The sequence below is a fragment of the Pan paniscus genome, chromosome 10 (assembly GCF_029289425.2).
Source record: "Pan paniscus chromosome 10, NHGRI_mPanPan1-v2.0_pri, whole genome shotgun sequence".
NCBI classification, from domain to species: domain Eukaryota; kingdom Metazoa; phylum Chordata; class Mammalia; order Primates; family Hominidae; genus Pan; species Pan paniscus.
In genome coordinates this window covers 120824495-120840511 of record NC_073259.2, presented here as the reverse complement: position 1 = coordinate 120840511, position 16017 = coordinate 120824495, and the positions used below count along the sequence as shown (strand labels likewise).

At 42.8% G+C, this 16017-nt stretch overlaps 1 protein-coding gene across 11 annotated transcripts in view; it reads right to left on the bottom strand.

Moving 5' to 3' along the window:
* Positions 1 to 16017, bottom strand: part of RPH3A (rabphilin 3A) — a 320980-nt gene that overhangs the window by 147764 nt on the left and 157199 nt on the right. Inside the window, exon 1 of one of the 11 annotated variants that reach the window (XM_055096189.1) lies at positions 5607 to 5698. The exons of 9 other annotated variants lie outside the window; for them this stretch is intronic. The gene's annotated coding sequence lies outside the window, so the exon portion shown is untranslated. Of the gene's footprint in view, positions 1 to 5606; positions 5699 to 16017 lie in introns of those variants that run through there. One more of the 11 variants, XM_057299539.1, reaches the window with a different exon arrangement.

Genomic DNA, 16017 nt, shown 5'->3' with positions numbered 1-16017 from the left:
AAGGGATAATAGTTAACCAGGGCATGCTCTTCTCACGAGGGATCATGGAGCTCAAGAGGGCAAGACCAATCACACAAAAACATTTCAAGACTCTCAACGTTATCAGCTAACATCCAATTGGCCAAAACAAGTCACATGACCAAGCCCAAAGTCAAGTGCAAAGAACACTCTACCTAGCATGAGCTCTGTTAAGGGTGTGCCTGTATAACACCATCAGAGAGTAAAGGATTAGGGCCAATAACTCAACAGTACTTAAACAGACACATATGTGTGTATTTAACAAGGTATGCATATGTATGTGTGTGTGTGTGTGTGTGTATACATATATATGTATATTCAATTTTACTTATCTTTGCATAAAGTTATCCTGGAATAAACTATAACAATGACCCCCTGGACTAGGTGACTGGGGAGAAGTGAGAACTAGATGAATAAAAGGTAAGGAGGAAGACATTCCACTGTATACCTTTTGATATTTTAAAAATCAGGTGAATGGTCTACCTGTGCCAAAAGAATTAATTAAAAAGACCCACTGAGGACCTACTAAGTGCCAGGCACTAGGCTAGGTGTTGGGGATAAAGTTGTCAATAAGCAGATCCAGTTACTACCTTGAGGGAGAAAACAATAAAGCAAAGTGCTTTTTCAACCCTGGCTGCCACCAGAACCACCTGGGAAGCTTTTAAAAAATACTGATGTCAGCTCCACTCCCAGAGATTCTGATGTAATTAGTTTGAAGCAGAACTGGGCATTGTTATTTTTAAAAGGTCCTGGGTGATTTTAGTGTGAAGCCAAGGTTGAGAATAATTAGTTTAGTAAGAGGAGACAGATTTAAATAGATAATCACACAACTAGCTGACTGTACTTGTACTAAGCAAGCCAAAGGAAAAATATAGGGAGATATTTCTTATGGTACTAAGAAAAGTTTTGCTTCCCTTGAGTAATTAGATTCTTCCCTCTCTTTGTTATTGAAAAGTATAAAACTTGACATATCTCCCTTTTCACTTTGGCAACCAGGAAACTCAGTGCCAAATTTGAAGCTCACGTGGAACAATTCCTAAAATCCATATTGCCTACACATGTGGTCTTTTCCTTGAACCGAATTTCTACCCTTACTTATTTTTTTCATTGAATATAAATCTCCAGTTCTATTTTGTCATTGGTTCATGGTTTGTGTTCTTATGTCTTCAATCTTTTATGATGTAGAGGAATTAAATTATCAATAGTACAATAATAAGAATGCCTTCTGTTTATTTGCTTGGCACCTATTATGCTACAGGCACTAAGGCAGATGCTTTAGATGTTTTATTTCCAGTTGTTTAAAAACACACACACACAGAAGAGGGTGTTCATTTTACAGATGATAAACTGTGGCTCAAAGAGTTTAAGAGTGTGTCTAGAATCACACAGCAGTAAGTGGACAGGCTGCTGAATTAATTTCCTACTTCTGCTATAACAAATTACCACAAACTTGGTGACTTAAGACAACACAGATGTATTATCTTACAGTTCTGACAGTCAGAAGCCAAATGGATTGTCAGCGCTGCACTCCTTCTGTGGGCTCTAGGGGAGAATCATTGCCACGTCTTTTCCAGCTTCTAGAGGACACCTACACACCTTGACTCATGGTGGCACATAACTCTGGCCTCTCTTGCCATTGTCACTTCTCCTGCTATGAACTCTGACCCTCCTGCCTCTCCTGTATAAAGATCATTGTAATCCATGATAATCTTCCTACCTCAAAACCTTTAACTTTATCGCATCTTCAAAGTCCCTTCTGCCACATAAGATAATATATTCACAGGTTCCAGAAATTAGGGCATAGACATCTTTGGAGGACCATTGTTCAGCCAATCATAATTAGGATTCAAACTTACATCTTTCTAACCCCCAGACCTTGCTCTTTTCACTATTCTTTGTTGCCTCTGAAAAATCTGGGACTTATTTCTGTGAAATCGTCAATCTTAGGGCCTTCCTGGGTCTAACAAGAGAAAGGAGCATACTTCTCTGCAGATCAGGCAAGAAACAGGAATAATACTTTATTTTTCGCCAGAGAGAAATTTTCCCCATTTCCAGTTAGAGCTGGTAGGGCTAACTGCAAAGTAGGGCATCTGAAGATCAGCACCCATCACCCTCTGCAGTTAACCAAGTGGGGCTTCAGGAAGTGGCTCACTTGAGTTTTCTGCATTACTTGTTCCCTTATTTGTTGCCTCCCCTGTGTGTACCACAGTATCTCATAGCCCAAAAGAGCCCAGCACAGAACTGGCATTCCTTTGATGAATGCAAACTCCAAAGTTGCCCTGATTGAATGGATAGGATTTGACCTGGGTACAAAATTTGAAACTTGGGGATTAATGAAGTGGGCTCTGCCCAGAATCCCTCACCTTTGGGAGGGGTTGACATGAAAGCTGAGGTCAGGGCCATAATGGAAAAGCAGGAGTGGAATTGTGTTTGTTTGTCTAGCTGGGGCCTTTCTGAGGACAGAGATTACATCTCTTGAACATTCCACGAGAAACAGTCTGAATCGATCGTGCTTAGACATCAATAACAATCCACCTATGAAAAATTATCCCACAAGGGCACAAAGATAGATGTACAAGGATATTCACTGCACTGTTTACAACAGCAAAAAAAAAAGAAAAGAAAAGAAAACTGGACACCACCCAAATGTACATCTAGAAGGGGTTGGGGAAATAAATGATCATACAGTCTCAATGATGGGAACCTGTACAGCTATTAAAAGAATGGAATAGATGAGGAAAGAGGTTCAAGATATATTGCAAAATGAAAAAAGCAAGTCGCAAGGAATTCTATAAAGCATGGCCCTATGTTTTTTTAAAAATACATATTTATCAAAACTCATCAAATTCTGCACTTGGTGACCTGTGTATTTTTTACTTATATGAATTATATGTTAATAGAAAAATATATGTATACATTCTAGTTATTGATTTGAAGAAGCAAATTTTTTAAAATTATTTTTTGAAATTGAGACTTGCCTTCTCAAAAAAAAAAGACTTGCCTGCTCATATAACGTAATATTTATGTTTTGTTGAAAGGTTAAGTCAAAGAAGTAGTTTACCAATGATTGTGGTTTTGAATAGAAGACATACAAGAGATACGTATTAGCATATACATAGAAAATAAACACAGGAGATAAGTTTATGCATTGAAAAGCTAAAAATACACACATTTTGAATTTAGGAGTGAGTAACAAGGTGAGGGTGGAAGATGCAGAAACTAAGTAATAAGTTTCTATAATTGAATTTTTTGTTACGGACACATATTACTAGTAATGAGAAACAAACAAAGGTTATGAAAAAATCCTTTCTATGAGCCATACCATTTGTGGGAAATAGTGAAAACGAATCTTACGTTTAGAAAAATGAGGGGCATTTAATAATTTAGCAAGTCAGGAGAATTGGACCTCGTTTATGTTTTGAAAATATAAAAGATTGGGATTTTCTGACTACACAGGTCATATGTGCTTATTGTATAATTAAATACCTAAATAACATGAAAAGAAAGGCTTGAAACTTACCCCTAATACCACATCCTGTCCCCAAAGAGAGCAAATCTTAACACTGGGGTACACACCCTATCTTACAAAAGCAGCACTAATCTTTATTTACTGCTTTAAATTTAAATTTACTGATTTTGTCCTACAATATGTAAAGAGCATCTTTGCATGACAATATTATCATACACATCATCATTTTAATAACCCCTGTTATTAAACTATAGCCATACTATAATTGGTTAAAAATTTATGCTGCTTCCAATTTTTTGCCAATTTAAAGAGTGGTACAAACAAAATTCTCATACATATATTTTTATTTAAAAACCTTTTCTGAAAAATAGGAACAGGGTCTTCCTATGTTGCCTAGGCTGGTTCAAACTCCTGGGCTCAGGGAATCCTCCTGCCTCAACCTCCCAAAGTGCTGGGATTACAGGCATGAGCTACCATGCCCAGCCTCATACATATATTTTTAGGCATTTATCTGACTCTTATGCACAGTCTTAAGGCTTCTGATCCTTGTGACCACATTTTCTCTCCATAAAGGGAATAATAATTAGTATTAGCATATGTTGAGCATGGACTTCATGCCAGGCCTCACACTCCTTTACCTCTGAAAAATACTATAAGGCTGGTATTTTTATTATCCTTCATTTTATAGACAGGTAAACTGAGGCTAAAAGAGTTATGTAACCTTTCAACGTCACACAACTACAAACCAGCAGAACCAAGAACAAAAGCCAGATCTGTCTGCTTCCAAAGGGCAAACTCACAGTCACAGCACTGTACTGCCTGCTATGCATATGACTTCCAGAATAGTTCCATCATTTCATTATCCCACCAACATCGCATGATGAAACCCACATCCTCACTTCACCTCCCTCACCCAAGCTGAGCATGTGTGTGTGAATCATGTAGTGAGTATGCAGTTACAAGGAAGAGAAAACTCAACAATGAGGTTAAATAATAAAGTGATTCATTGGCTCAAATAACCAAAAGTCCTAAGGAAGGCCAAGTGTCAAGGATGACTTGATTCAGCAGCTCACTGGTGAGACCAACGTTCAGGTTTTTTTCCTTTTCCCTGGCTTCTGTGGTGCTGGCTTCATCTTCCATCTGTCTCTCCATGGTTTCAAGATGGTCCCCGACAACTCCCAAGGCTATGTGCTTTAATTCCCCAGGTCCATACAAGGGGAGAGAAGGCTGACTTTAGATGCCCTCTCAGAAGAGTGAGAAAGTTTTCTCAGAACCCCTAGCTCCTCATTGGCCTAACTTGTCCATGTGCTCCCCCTGAACCCATAACTGTGGCCAGGGGTAGAATTATAACAATTAGTTTAGACCTAGATCCTGGAGTGAAAGTAGATTCAGCATCCTCCAAAAGCTAAATAGGAAAGACATGGAACGAAAGTTAAGGCATGTATCAAGAGGGGAGTTGGATATTGGACATAGCAGCATCCTCTCTTACATACCACCCATCTCTTGGGCCTTACCGTTGCAGTGCACCCTATTGGCCTCTCTACTCTCACTCATGTCAAGGAGAAGTATCAGGGAATTAATATACCTAAGGAGCAACCTTCAACCAATGATGATAGAGTAGGTGTATAAATACCCCAGTTCCCTCACTCCTTAGATGGAACAACTGAGGTGCATGTTCTACAGCGGCTCTCAGGTTTGCCCAGTGGGATTAAGCTCCAGTTGTCCTCAGTAGTAACTGGGTTGGTGACTCACCCTATTTGTCTCCCTTCTCTTACTTTCTCATGTCCCCACTCCCCTCCCAGTGTTTCCTGGGACCACATTCCCAATAAACCACTTACACTTGGATCTCTGACTTGGGGGTCTATTTCGTAGGAACCCAAACTAAGACAGTGAGCCAACTACAAAGTCCACTGCATTATTACTCGTGGCCTTTGTCTAGTTTAGGCACATTCTACAAAGATAAAATTGCAGTGCTGTAAGGCTTATAATAGATGTTCATGCAGTGGCTCTCCCTGCTGATGAGAGAACCATATCTACCTCCAAGCTATCTCCTTCACCTTCGGTGTGAAGGAGAAAGGAGGCCCCCTTCGTTTAGAAACCACTTTGCATGCACAACTACCTCAACAGTGACCAGACAGGAATGCATTATTAAACATCCCATAGAGACGCTGTCCTGCAGATACAGACATCTGGACTCCTTGGTGAGGTTCCTCCAAAAACAAAAAAAACAAAAACAAAAAGAGAGAACTCTAATTCAGCCCACGGTGAATCAGGGTTTTTAATATATCTCTTTCTGGGAGCATTTGCTATAAACAAACTATTAGTCTGGTTGAGAGATAAAAAATAAGCTCTTCTTTAAAGAAGGCAGACATTAATGTTTAAGCTCTCTTCTAAAAGATGTAATCTCTCCTTTCTCACCTGTTAATGGGATTTGTATGACAATAATTTATTTACTGATTTAATTAATTGCCGTATAGCTTTGCATGGTTGGATACAGCACTAGCAAATGGCTGATTTCTATCAGGAAAAGATGTGTCAGTATCTTTATTTCAGGGACGAGTCATAAACCAAGCAGATTTCTACCTCAGAAATGACCCTTTTCAAAGGAGAAAATGCTAAATCTTTAAAATGGGATGTAATTCTGAGAGTCGGAGAGCAGAAAGGGAACTGAAAGATGATTGAGTTCAATTGCCTGTCTTCAGATGAGAGCTGGGAAGGAAAAATGTCCTGTCTCTAAGATTACTCAGTTAATGCAAGCCCAGGGAAGCACCCCACACCCTGACTCCTGGTTCAGAGCTCATCCCACTACATTGTCTGCCCACATCCCAGAACACTGACGAAATCAACAAAATCTATTTCTGTTTCCAGTGGGCTGGGCTGGGGGCTGTTGGATCAAATGGATTGAAGGCAGAGGCAGGAAAACTGCCCAGCCTAGAATGGCCTTGACAACACATCACTCTCTCTCTCAAAGGAGCCTGACTCTAGAAAAAGTTGAAATTCTTGAGATAATGCACAGAAGGTTACTCAGATGAGAGAATCATATACAAATGCCTTTCAGCTTCCAGGTAGGCAACAAATGGGTGAAGGGATGGAGAGTGAACATAAAGAAGAACATGAGAGCATCCTCAAGGATCCCAGTGTTGCCAGATCATCTGATTTTTCAAGAGAGACCAAAAGTCCAAAGTATGATATGGCATGTTCCAGCTTTTAAATCTTGGGAATTGGCATAATTAAAAAAAAAAATTAAGCCCCATACAAGGCAAACAAAACACGTCATCTCCCAAAATATCAGTTTGTAGCCTCTGGCACAGTGTGTCAACATCTGGTGGCACATCTGGTCATTCAGGCATGCATGTATTCATTTATTCAGGGTCAATGGCAGTGGTTCCTAAATCTTTCTACACATTAGGACCATCTAGGAAGCTTAAAAATCCCAATGCCAAAGTCCCACACCATAGCAATCATACAAGAATGTTCAAGAGTGGGAGCAGGCCAGGCATGGTGGCTCATACCTGTCATCCCAACACTTTGAGATGCCAAGGTGGGAGGATCACTTGAGGCCAGGAGTTCAAGACCAGCCCAAGCAATATAGTAAGGCCCCCATCTCTACAAAAAATTTAAAAATTAGCTAAGCATGGTGGCATGTGCCAGTAGTCCTAGCTACTCAGGAGGCTGAAGCAGGAGGATCCCTTGAGTCCATGAGTTTAAGGCTGCTGTGAGCTATGATTGCAACATTGCACTTCCACCTGGGCAACAGAGTAAGGTGCTGTCTCAAAAAAAAACAGTGAGGGAGTGGGGTGGTGGTGGAAGCCAAACATTAGGATGTTTTAAATATTCCGCATGATTCCAATGTATAGCCATACACGTCTGGGAACTACGGATCTATAATGAGTCAGGCTGTGCATCAGGCACTAGAGACACAAGGATGACTGCACAGACATGTTCTCTGCCCTCATAGGACTTACAGCCCAGTGAGCAATTCATGCAGGCACCCAGATGTGGCAGAGGCTGCCAGCTGCCCCGCAAGTCTTTTCTCCCCATCTTCCAGGGCACACGCTGTACTGCATTTCCCAGCCTTCCTTGCAGTTAGATGGAGCCACCTGTCTCCATCAGAATGTGAGTTGAAGGCATGTGTGTCTTTTCCAGGTTGGCCCCCGAAATCCAGCTGCTTCTCTATGCTCTTTAACCTCTGCTGCAAGAAGGGGCTCCTGGCTGCCAGGCGTTGAGGATGGCAGAGCTGCTGTCAGTCCACGCTAATGGGTCCATGAATAACTGTAAGGACCACTTGTTCACTTGGAGCAGTCACCCTGGACTGTTTCACATAAAAGAAATAAACTTCTATATTCCTGATGCCTTCGGATCGTTGTTGAGGTCTTGTTACAGCAGCCTAAGCCACAACTAAGAGATTACAATAGAGATAAGAACTATGACAGTGGTAGGGCAGGGTGCTATGGGGGCACAGACCCAGATCGAGGGAGATCAGAACAGACCTACTATTGATTCATTTACTCATTCATTCAACAAATATTGACCGAGCACTTGCTATGTGCCAGGCACTGTTCTAGATGCAATTAATTCAATCAGCAAATAAGTTATAGTCATAGAAATGTCATTAAAAGGCACTAGGGATACAGCACTGTCTTAGTCTGTTTAGGATGCCATAAGAGCTTTAAAAATAACAGAAATTTATTTCTTATAGTTCTGGAGGCTGGAAAGTCCAAGATCAAAGCACCAGCAGATTTGATGTCTGATGAGGACCCACTTCCTGGTTCATAAATGGCCGTCTTTTCACTGTGTCCTCACATGGTGGAAGGGCAAGGGGTCTCTCTTGGGCCTCTTTCATAAGAGCACTAATCCCACTTATGAGGGCTCCAGTCCATGACCTAACCACCTCCCAAAGGTCCCACTACCCTAACACCATAACCTTGAAGGTTAGAATTTCAACATAGGAATTTGGGGTGGGGAGTGGTATGGTGGGTGGGGAGTGGTATGGTAGGTGGGAGGAAGGAGAGGACACAAACCTGCAGACCATAGCAAGCAGTGGAAACAAGACAAAAATCCTTGCTCTTGTGGAGTTTAGGATTCTCAAAATATAAGGTAACATTTAAACTCAGACCTAAAGGATGAATAACATAGGCAGAAATTTCAGAAGGGGGCACAGACACAACCGCTCCCAGAAAGTGGAAGAACACCTGCAATGGCTGGGAGGTTGGAAGAAGGTGGCATCCCAGGGACACTTCAAAGAATTGATCCTGGCTGGGACACAGAACGGGAGGCTGGGGAAAGAGATGGGGAGAGAGGTGAGACAGAGAGAGACTGAGACAGAGGCAGCTGACTGGCAGAAACAGAGACACAGAGAGCACGAGGCAGCGAAACTGCCGGAGACAGACCCAAGACAGACAGAGACAGAGAGCAGGGCCGAAAGACCTGGCAGAGAAAAAGACAGGTCTTGCAGAGCCACCTTCCTCTGATGCTACACCTGCACAGGTCTTATTTTACACAAGAGACAGATGTTCGCATTTTACTTAAGCTGACTCTTTGGTTGGTGGAGAAGGTAAATATTTGCTCTCCTACAACTTCCAGCAATTTTTCCTATAAAAGAAGGGCATCGTTAATTAGCCTGAGAGCAGCCTTATGCTTGGCTCACCTGAGATCTCGGTGAGGTTTGTTCCCTCAACACCTAAGGCTTGGGTTGAGTGATGGAGGGCAGGGTGGGTATTTGGAGGTCTGGCCTCTACACCTTCCCTGACTCTGGGTGGTGGCTGTGGAGTCTGTACCTCTGCTTCTTCATTTGTCACATGAGCATGTACGTCCCTCCTCTGACATTCTGTTGCAGCACTTATCAAAGTGTGTGATCATGCATTTAATTGTGACATTGTTTAATGTATGTTTGCCACAGGAGAGCTTGAGAGCAGGTTGTGTTTGTCTTGTTGGTGGATGAACGCATAGTAGGTGTTCAAGAGCATTCATTTGCTAAAGGAAAAGAGGGAGGGATGAAAGAAGGTAAAAAGGAAAAAGGGAGGAAAAGAGGGAGGGAAAGAAAAAAGATGTGAAACACACGTAGTACTCTGACAAGGAAGAACAGGTTGCAAGGGGACTTAACCTCATCTGGATTCACTCTTTAAGAAGAGAAAACTGCAAGATGAGTCTGAAATGACCTTCCTGGATTTCCTCGGGGAAGCTCATAAACACTCCTGCCTCTTAAAGAGGCATCTACAGTTCCACAACCACAAACAGAGGAAGGAGAGAGACTGACATATAGAAATGACCACCACCAGGAAACCACAGAATTGGAAGCCACCTCCCCTGACCCTGCGGTGCACCCCATTGCTGGAGGATGGCCATTGCTGGAAGATGAGCTATGGGAATGGAGTGAGCAGTCAGACTCCCCACTCACTCCTCTCCCTCCTCCTTAGGGCAGAAGTCTGTGATTTTGCTCCTTTCTAGCTAAAACTGAAGATTTCCAGGCAGTTGAAGTCTTTGGATTTTCAAATGGTAAGATGAGCTGAATTCACACTGGGAACAAATGAGGAAGTAATAGCTCACCTGGCAAAAACAACCAGAGGGAAATCAGCTTGCATGGATTTTAATGGCTCCATGAGTCCATGTCAATATACATAAATGTGAATAAAATGAATAAATGGAGGGTGGGAAGAAGAGAAGCTCTAAGCCAACTAAGAATTGCAAAAGGAATGATGGAGTTAGAAAACCCTCAAAGGATGCTAAAACCAATGAGTGAAAGTGTGATAAATAGCAACATATTTAGTAGTTTCAAAGTATCTCCCCACAAATCTCTTATTCATTACAAAGGGGGAAACTGTATCTTTACAGTGGAAAAATATATTAACCATAAGTGATCAACTTCACCAGGAATAAGACAAACCAATAGCAGGTGCCTCCAGATAAAATGCACTGGGGAGAATTCAGATCATTTCTGCATCATCCCTGCCAAAAATGCACAGCCTGAATCTAAACACACAGAAGCATCAGGAAAGCTCACATTGAAGGCCTGGAAGCTCAAAGATGTCAAAGTCAAGAAACAAAGAAAGGCCAAGAACTGCTCCAGAGGAAATGTTAAGAAGACATGACAACTCAATACAATGCACAATCCTGGATTAGATCTTGGACAGAGAATAAAGAGAAGATTACTGGGACAGTTGAAACACTTTGAAAATAAGCTGTGGATTAGATGATAATGTTGGAGAGATGGTAAATTCCCTGCTTTTGAAAACTGAACTGCGGCAATGTAAGAGAATGTCTTTTTTCCTGGGATACACATGCTTGAGATGTTTAGAGGTTAAAACAAAACGAAACAAAACTGAAAGAAGAATCCAAACATCAGAGCACAGAGTAAAGGCTGGTTTCTGGAGTCAGGGGAACTGTGTTCAAATCCCAGCCCTGTCTCCCCTGACTGTGCGACCTTGTCAACCCCCTTGATTCTGAGCCTCAGTTTCCTCATCTGTAGAATGGGGCTAATAGTTCCTTTCTTTATAGGACTCCTGCAAAGATTTTATGAGATGACCCCCTGCAAGGCCTGAGAATAGTCTCTGGCACACACAAATTCTTGATAAATGTTACAAGCAGCTATAAATCTAAAAGTCCCAGAGCTACGGAAATCCTTAGAGTTTTCCAGCCCAACTCCCCTCTGAAATATGGGTCTCCAGATAAGTGCTGTCCATGAAAAGAAGCAGAATTTTAAATACCACGGAGTCAGAGTTGTGAGGGCTCTAGTCTCACTCTTTTGTTTTACAAATAGAAAACTGAAGCCTGGCCGGGTATGGTGGCTCACGCATGTAATCCTGGCACTTTGGGAGGCCAAGGCAGGTGGATCACTTGAGGTCAGGAGTTTGAGACCAGCCAGGCCAACATGGTGAAACCCTGTCTCTACTAAAAATATAAAAATTAGCCAGGCATGGTAGCAGGTGCCTGTAATCCCAGCTACTCGGGAGGCTGGGGCATGAGAATTGCTTGAACCTGGGAGACAGAGGTTTCAGTGAGCAAAGATCACACCACTGCAATCCAGCCTGGGCTACAGAGCAAGACTCTGTCTTGAAAAAAAAGAAAGAAAGAAAGAAAACTGAAGCCTGGAACATTCAAGGTCAAGTGGCTTGCCAAGTTCAGTATGACTCACCAAAATTTTAATTAATGCCTACTATGTGCCAGGCCAGTGCTACACTGTGGGGGTTACAAAGATAATCAGGCTCAGAGCCTGAGGGTGAAAGCGTGTGTGTACACAGTTATAAAGTGTTGATGGAGGCAAATCAGAAGAAAATCTTGCCCACATCACCCCATGAAATCTTAGCAGTCCCCAAACCTGTATTTTCAAAAATCCTATCTCCACATATTTGCCCAAAGCCTCCTCTTACTGGAACATCAAATCTTTTTCCATTTCTTGCCACAAATCTTGTCATGCTCTTACTTAACACCTTCAGTGACTCCCTATTGCCCTTGGGGGGGAAAAAAAAAACCCTAAACTCCTATTCAAGATGTACTTCATCCAGCCCAACTACTCAAAACAGTCCTGTAAGAAGACTGATGAGCCACAACATTTACCGAGCTCCTACCCTGTGCGATTCCCCATGAGGCTGCTGGGAGGATACAGAGAAGAGTTTGTTGGCTTCGTTTTTAGCAGCTTACACAGTAGCCAGGGAGCAGACATGCTTGCAGAGTGAGCAACACCAGACGGTGTGGAGCTGGGTTTCTCAAAGTGTAGTCTCTATGGAAAAACCCCTGCATCTCTCTGATAGGAAACTAATATTGCAGGTGGGATGCATGATACCCAGTGGCACATCTAGAGTTGTTCCTGCAGCAAAGGTGATGTGGTTTGGTCTGCCTGTGGGAACCACGGTGAACAAATGTGGAGCCTGGAGTGTTCCATGCTGTGGTAGGCAGAATACTGCTGCTCCTCCCCACCCACCCCCAAGAGGTCTACGTCCTAATCCCCAGAACCTGTGACTATGTTACCTTACCCAGCCAAAGAGAACTTGCAAGATGGGATTTGCCAGATGTCAAGATGCAGAGATGATTCTCTATTATCTGGAGGGAACTTTAAGTGTAATCACAAGTGTCTGAATAAGACAGAGGCAGAGGGAGATTTGACTACAGAAGAGGAAGTAGGACATGGGATGGCAGAAGCAAGAGGTTGGAGGGATAGGATTGCCAGGGGACAAGGAGCTGAGGAATATGTGCAGCCGCTAGATGCTGGAAAAGGCAGGAAAGCAAATTCTCCTCCCCTAGAGCTTCCAGGAGGAACACAGCCCTGCCAACACCTTGATTTTAGCCCTTTGAGGCCCATTCTGGACTGCTGATCTTCACAGTTATAAGATGATAATACATATGTATTAGTTCAAGCAACTAAGTTTGTAGTAATTTATTACAGCAGCCATAAGAAGCTAATACACAAGCCATGTGCCACCCCAAGCTCCTTTGGTCCTCACCATGCTGGGATGTCAGGTGCAGCATTTACCCAGCAATAAACCTGACTTTCTCCCCCAGCCCTGACAGCAGCCCTAGGATCCTCCACTGTTTCTTGTTGGTTTCCCTGGACTGTACTCACTGTTTCGAAAACAGCCCTGAGTTAAATTCTCCTCAAATAACCCAGTCTGAGAATGCCAACTGTTTCCTGCTGGGACCTCAGCTCTCATCAATCTCACTGCCTAATGAAGTCCCAAAGCTCAACTCCTAAATATCTGCACATTCCAGAACAGTCTTGTCCCTACATTTCCTCATGTCTCAAAAGCTGATTTCCTCATGGCCCTCTCGGTGCCATGGCTCCTGCTGCTGTGGATGCTTCTTCAGATACATGAACTTCGTATACAACATTTCCTCTCCAATTTCCCGGAAGAGTCTACCCACAGCAAGAATGCCTTAATAATGTCCTCTTTAACTGAATATTCCACAGGGGGCCCAAAGAAGAGACATCTATCATGGCAACATGAACAATGGCTGATGGACACTGTAAACATCACCAATCCCAAAATTTCTCCTGGGATCTTGCTTGGACTTTCAACTCTCCCAGGTGTCAACAAGAGAAAAAAATCAAGCTCTTAAAGAATTAAAGTTAGCTTTATTCAGAAGTCTTACTGAGGACTGTGGACTGAAGGAAGCCTATAGCCTGGGAACAGTCCTTTAGAGAGCTCTATCAGACTGCTCTGGTGCAGTATTTTAGCGCACTGCTTATATGCAGGTGGTAGAGGTTTAGTACGTGCAAAATCACATCCAAGTTGGATGTAAGAATACATCTGGTTATAGATTATAGAGGCACAATCGCTAACCCCATCAGATGATATCTTATGTGTAGGAAAAGGCAAGGACTAGGGTCACTTATCTTTTAAGGAATGTAGTGACTCAGGCAAAAGACATGGGGGGCCTGTGTGCTGTATCCTCTTTTGACTTCAACACATGTTTCCAGAGAGATGGGTGTCATCACAGAGTCAGAGGCTTCTGACATTAGGCTGGCAAGCAGAAATTAGCAGACATGGCTTCTTACATTTGCTACTTTATCTCACACAGCTCTCTCTCTCCAACTTTCTGAGGCCTCTCTTCTCCTCCCATCTCTATCCCCTTCCACTGTCTTTGATGCTTTGGAGTGAGACCGGTGACATGGGGGTCGAAAGCTCACTCTCTCCCCAAACTCTCATTAAAGCGGTCTTCTAAACAAAGACAGCTCTATGTCTACAAGGAATTCTAGTGGGAGGGAAAGAACAAAAATGTTTTTTACCCTCTATACAAAAGTAGTGTGAATTTGGAGTCTGGAGATTGATGGGTCACTAGACAAGATTAAGGAGCAATCCAAAATGAGAGAAGCTGAGATAAGAGAGCTGGAGGAAGTGAAAAGCCCCAGCCATATGGCAGCACAGGGGAGCCCAACAGGAAAGGCAATTGATGAGAAAATTCCTATGGTGGGAGAGGCTAAGGAAATGTACAATGTTGACTATTCCATTTTAACTTGTTTTCTGTTTTGTTTTGAGCCATGGTCCAGCTCAGCCATTTTCAAGCCTTCAGTAAAAGCCTACTACACAGAAGTTGCCAGAACATCTGGGGATGTTCTGAGGCAGGGGGTGGGCAATGTTTAAAGTAAGATGAAGAGGAAACAACAGCTTCAGGAGGCAAGACACCACCCACCACATGGACCCATCTAGAATTCCACACGAGAAGTGACTGGGAGTGCAAAAGCCCTCTGAGATTCCCAGGTATATCCAAGAAGGCACTGGACATCCTACAATACATGAAATGGGAGCTTGGACCATTTTGATTCTGATTTTAAAAGGACAAGTGGAGGTGTGGAGGAACAGGAGACATCCCATATGGAGATGGCACTTTCAGACTTTGAACCTTAGCACTAATGGTCAAGGTCTCAGAAATCATGATGCAAAATGGAACTCCGCGCCTGAATTGCTGCTGAACTGTGGTGTTAATTACATGTCTGCAAGACATTGAGAAGGCCAAAATTAGCCAACGATCTGATATGTTGACATTTGGCATCAGTAACTGAAGCTTCTATGAAAGACAGATTTGTAAGATGAGCTTCTGTTTCACGATGACACAGAGGCTTTCAGGAACCTCAAGAAATTCTGAAAGTTCAGCATTTTCTCTGCATCCACTTGGCTATGCGTGGTGCTGAGAAAAGGTGCTGGCTTGCCCACTCCTTGAGGTGAAAGAGAGGAGGAAGAGAGAAGGGCAAAAGCTGTTAGACTAAGCTCCCAGGCTTAGTCACTGGAGTGTATTTTTCTGGTGATATTCATTAATATGCATACCCAGAACCAACACTTTTCAAAAAAGTGAAACAAAATAAAGCTCTCTGGCTAACTATAGAATTCATTATGCTGCTTAAATTGTTGCGGGAAATGCATGCCTAAGGTCTCCAAGCTGGGAAAACTTTTTATTATATGCCAGAAACTGAGCCAAGGGTTTAACTAAAATTAACTCATTTGATCCTCACAAATACCTTAGGTAGAAGGTACTATTATTATCCCCATTTTACAGATAGGGAAATCAAGGCTAAAAGAAGCAGTCACTTAGCTGGTGTCTCCGTCAAAATCAAATCAAGAAATCCGAAACTGTTTCAAGTATTTACGACAGAGAGAATTTAATGCAGGGGATTGGTTACATGGGTAAGGAGTGAGCTGAGGCTATAAGGGAGGGTGAGGCCAGCCAGAGACTAGCAACAGCAGAAAGTGGTTACTACCCAAGGCTGGGGGAATGAAGGGAGAAGGTAGGATTCCTAGAGCCTTGGGGCCAGTGTCACCCAGTAGAAGCTGGAAACTTGGAGGAGTCAACAAACCTTCCAGAGGCAGAGAGGGAGGGGAAGAAATTCCTTGGTCTTTCCTTCCTTCTGCCTTCTCCTGTAATGCCATTGCCTCCCACTGGACAAACCCAGCAGGAAGCCAAGTGACAAAGAAGTGTGGAAGATGTGGGCTGTAGGGATGTGGCCCCTGTAATCAGAAAAGAACAGAGGACAGATAAATAAGGCCAAGACCAGGACGGCTGGTAAGTGCCTTAGCCAGAATTTGAACCCAGGTCTAATCCAA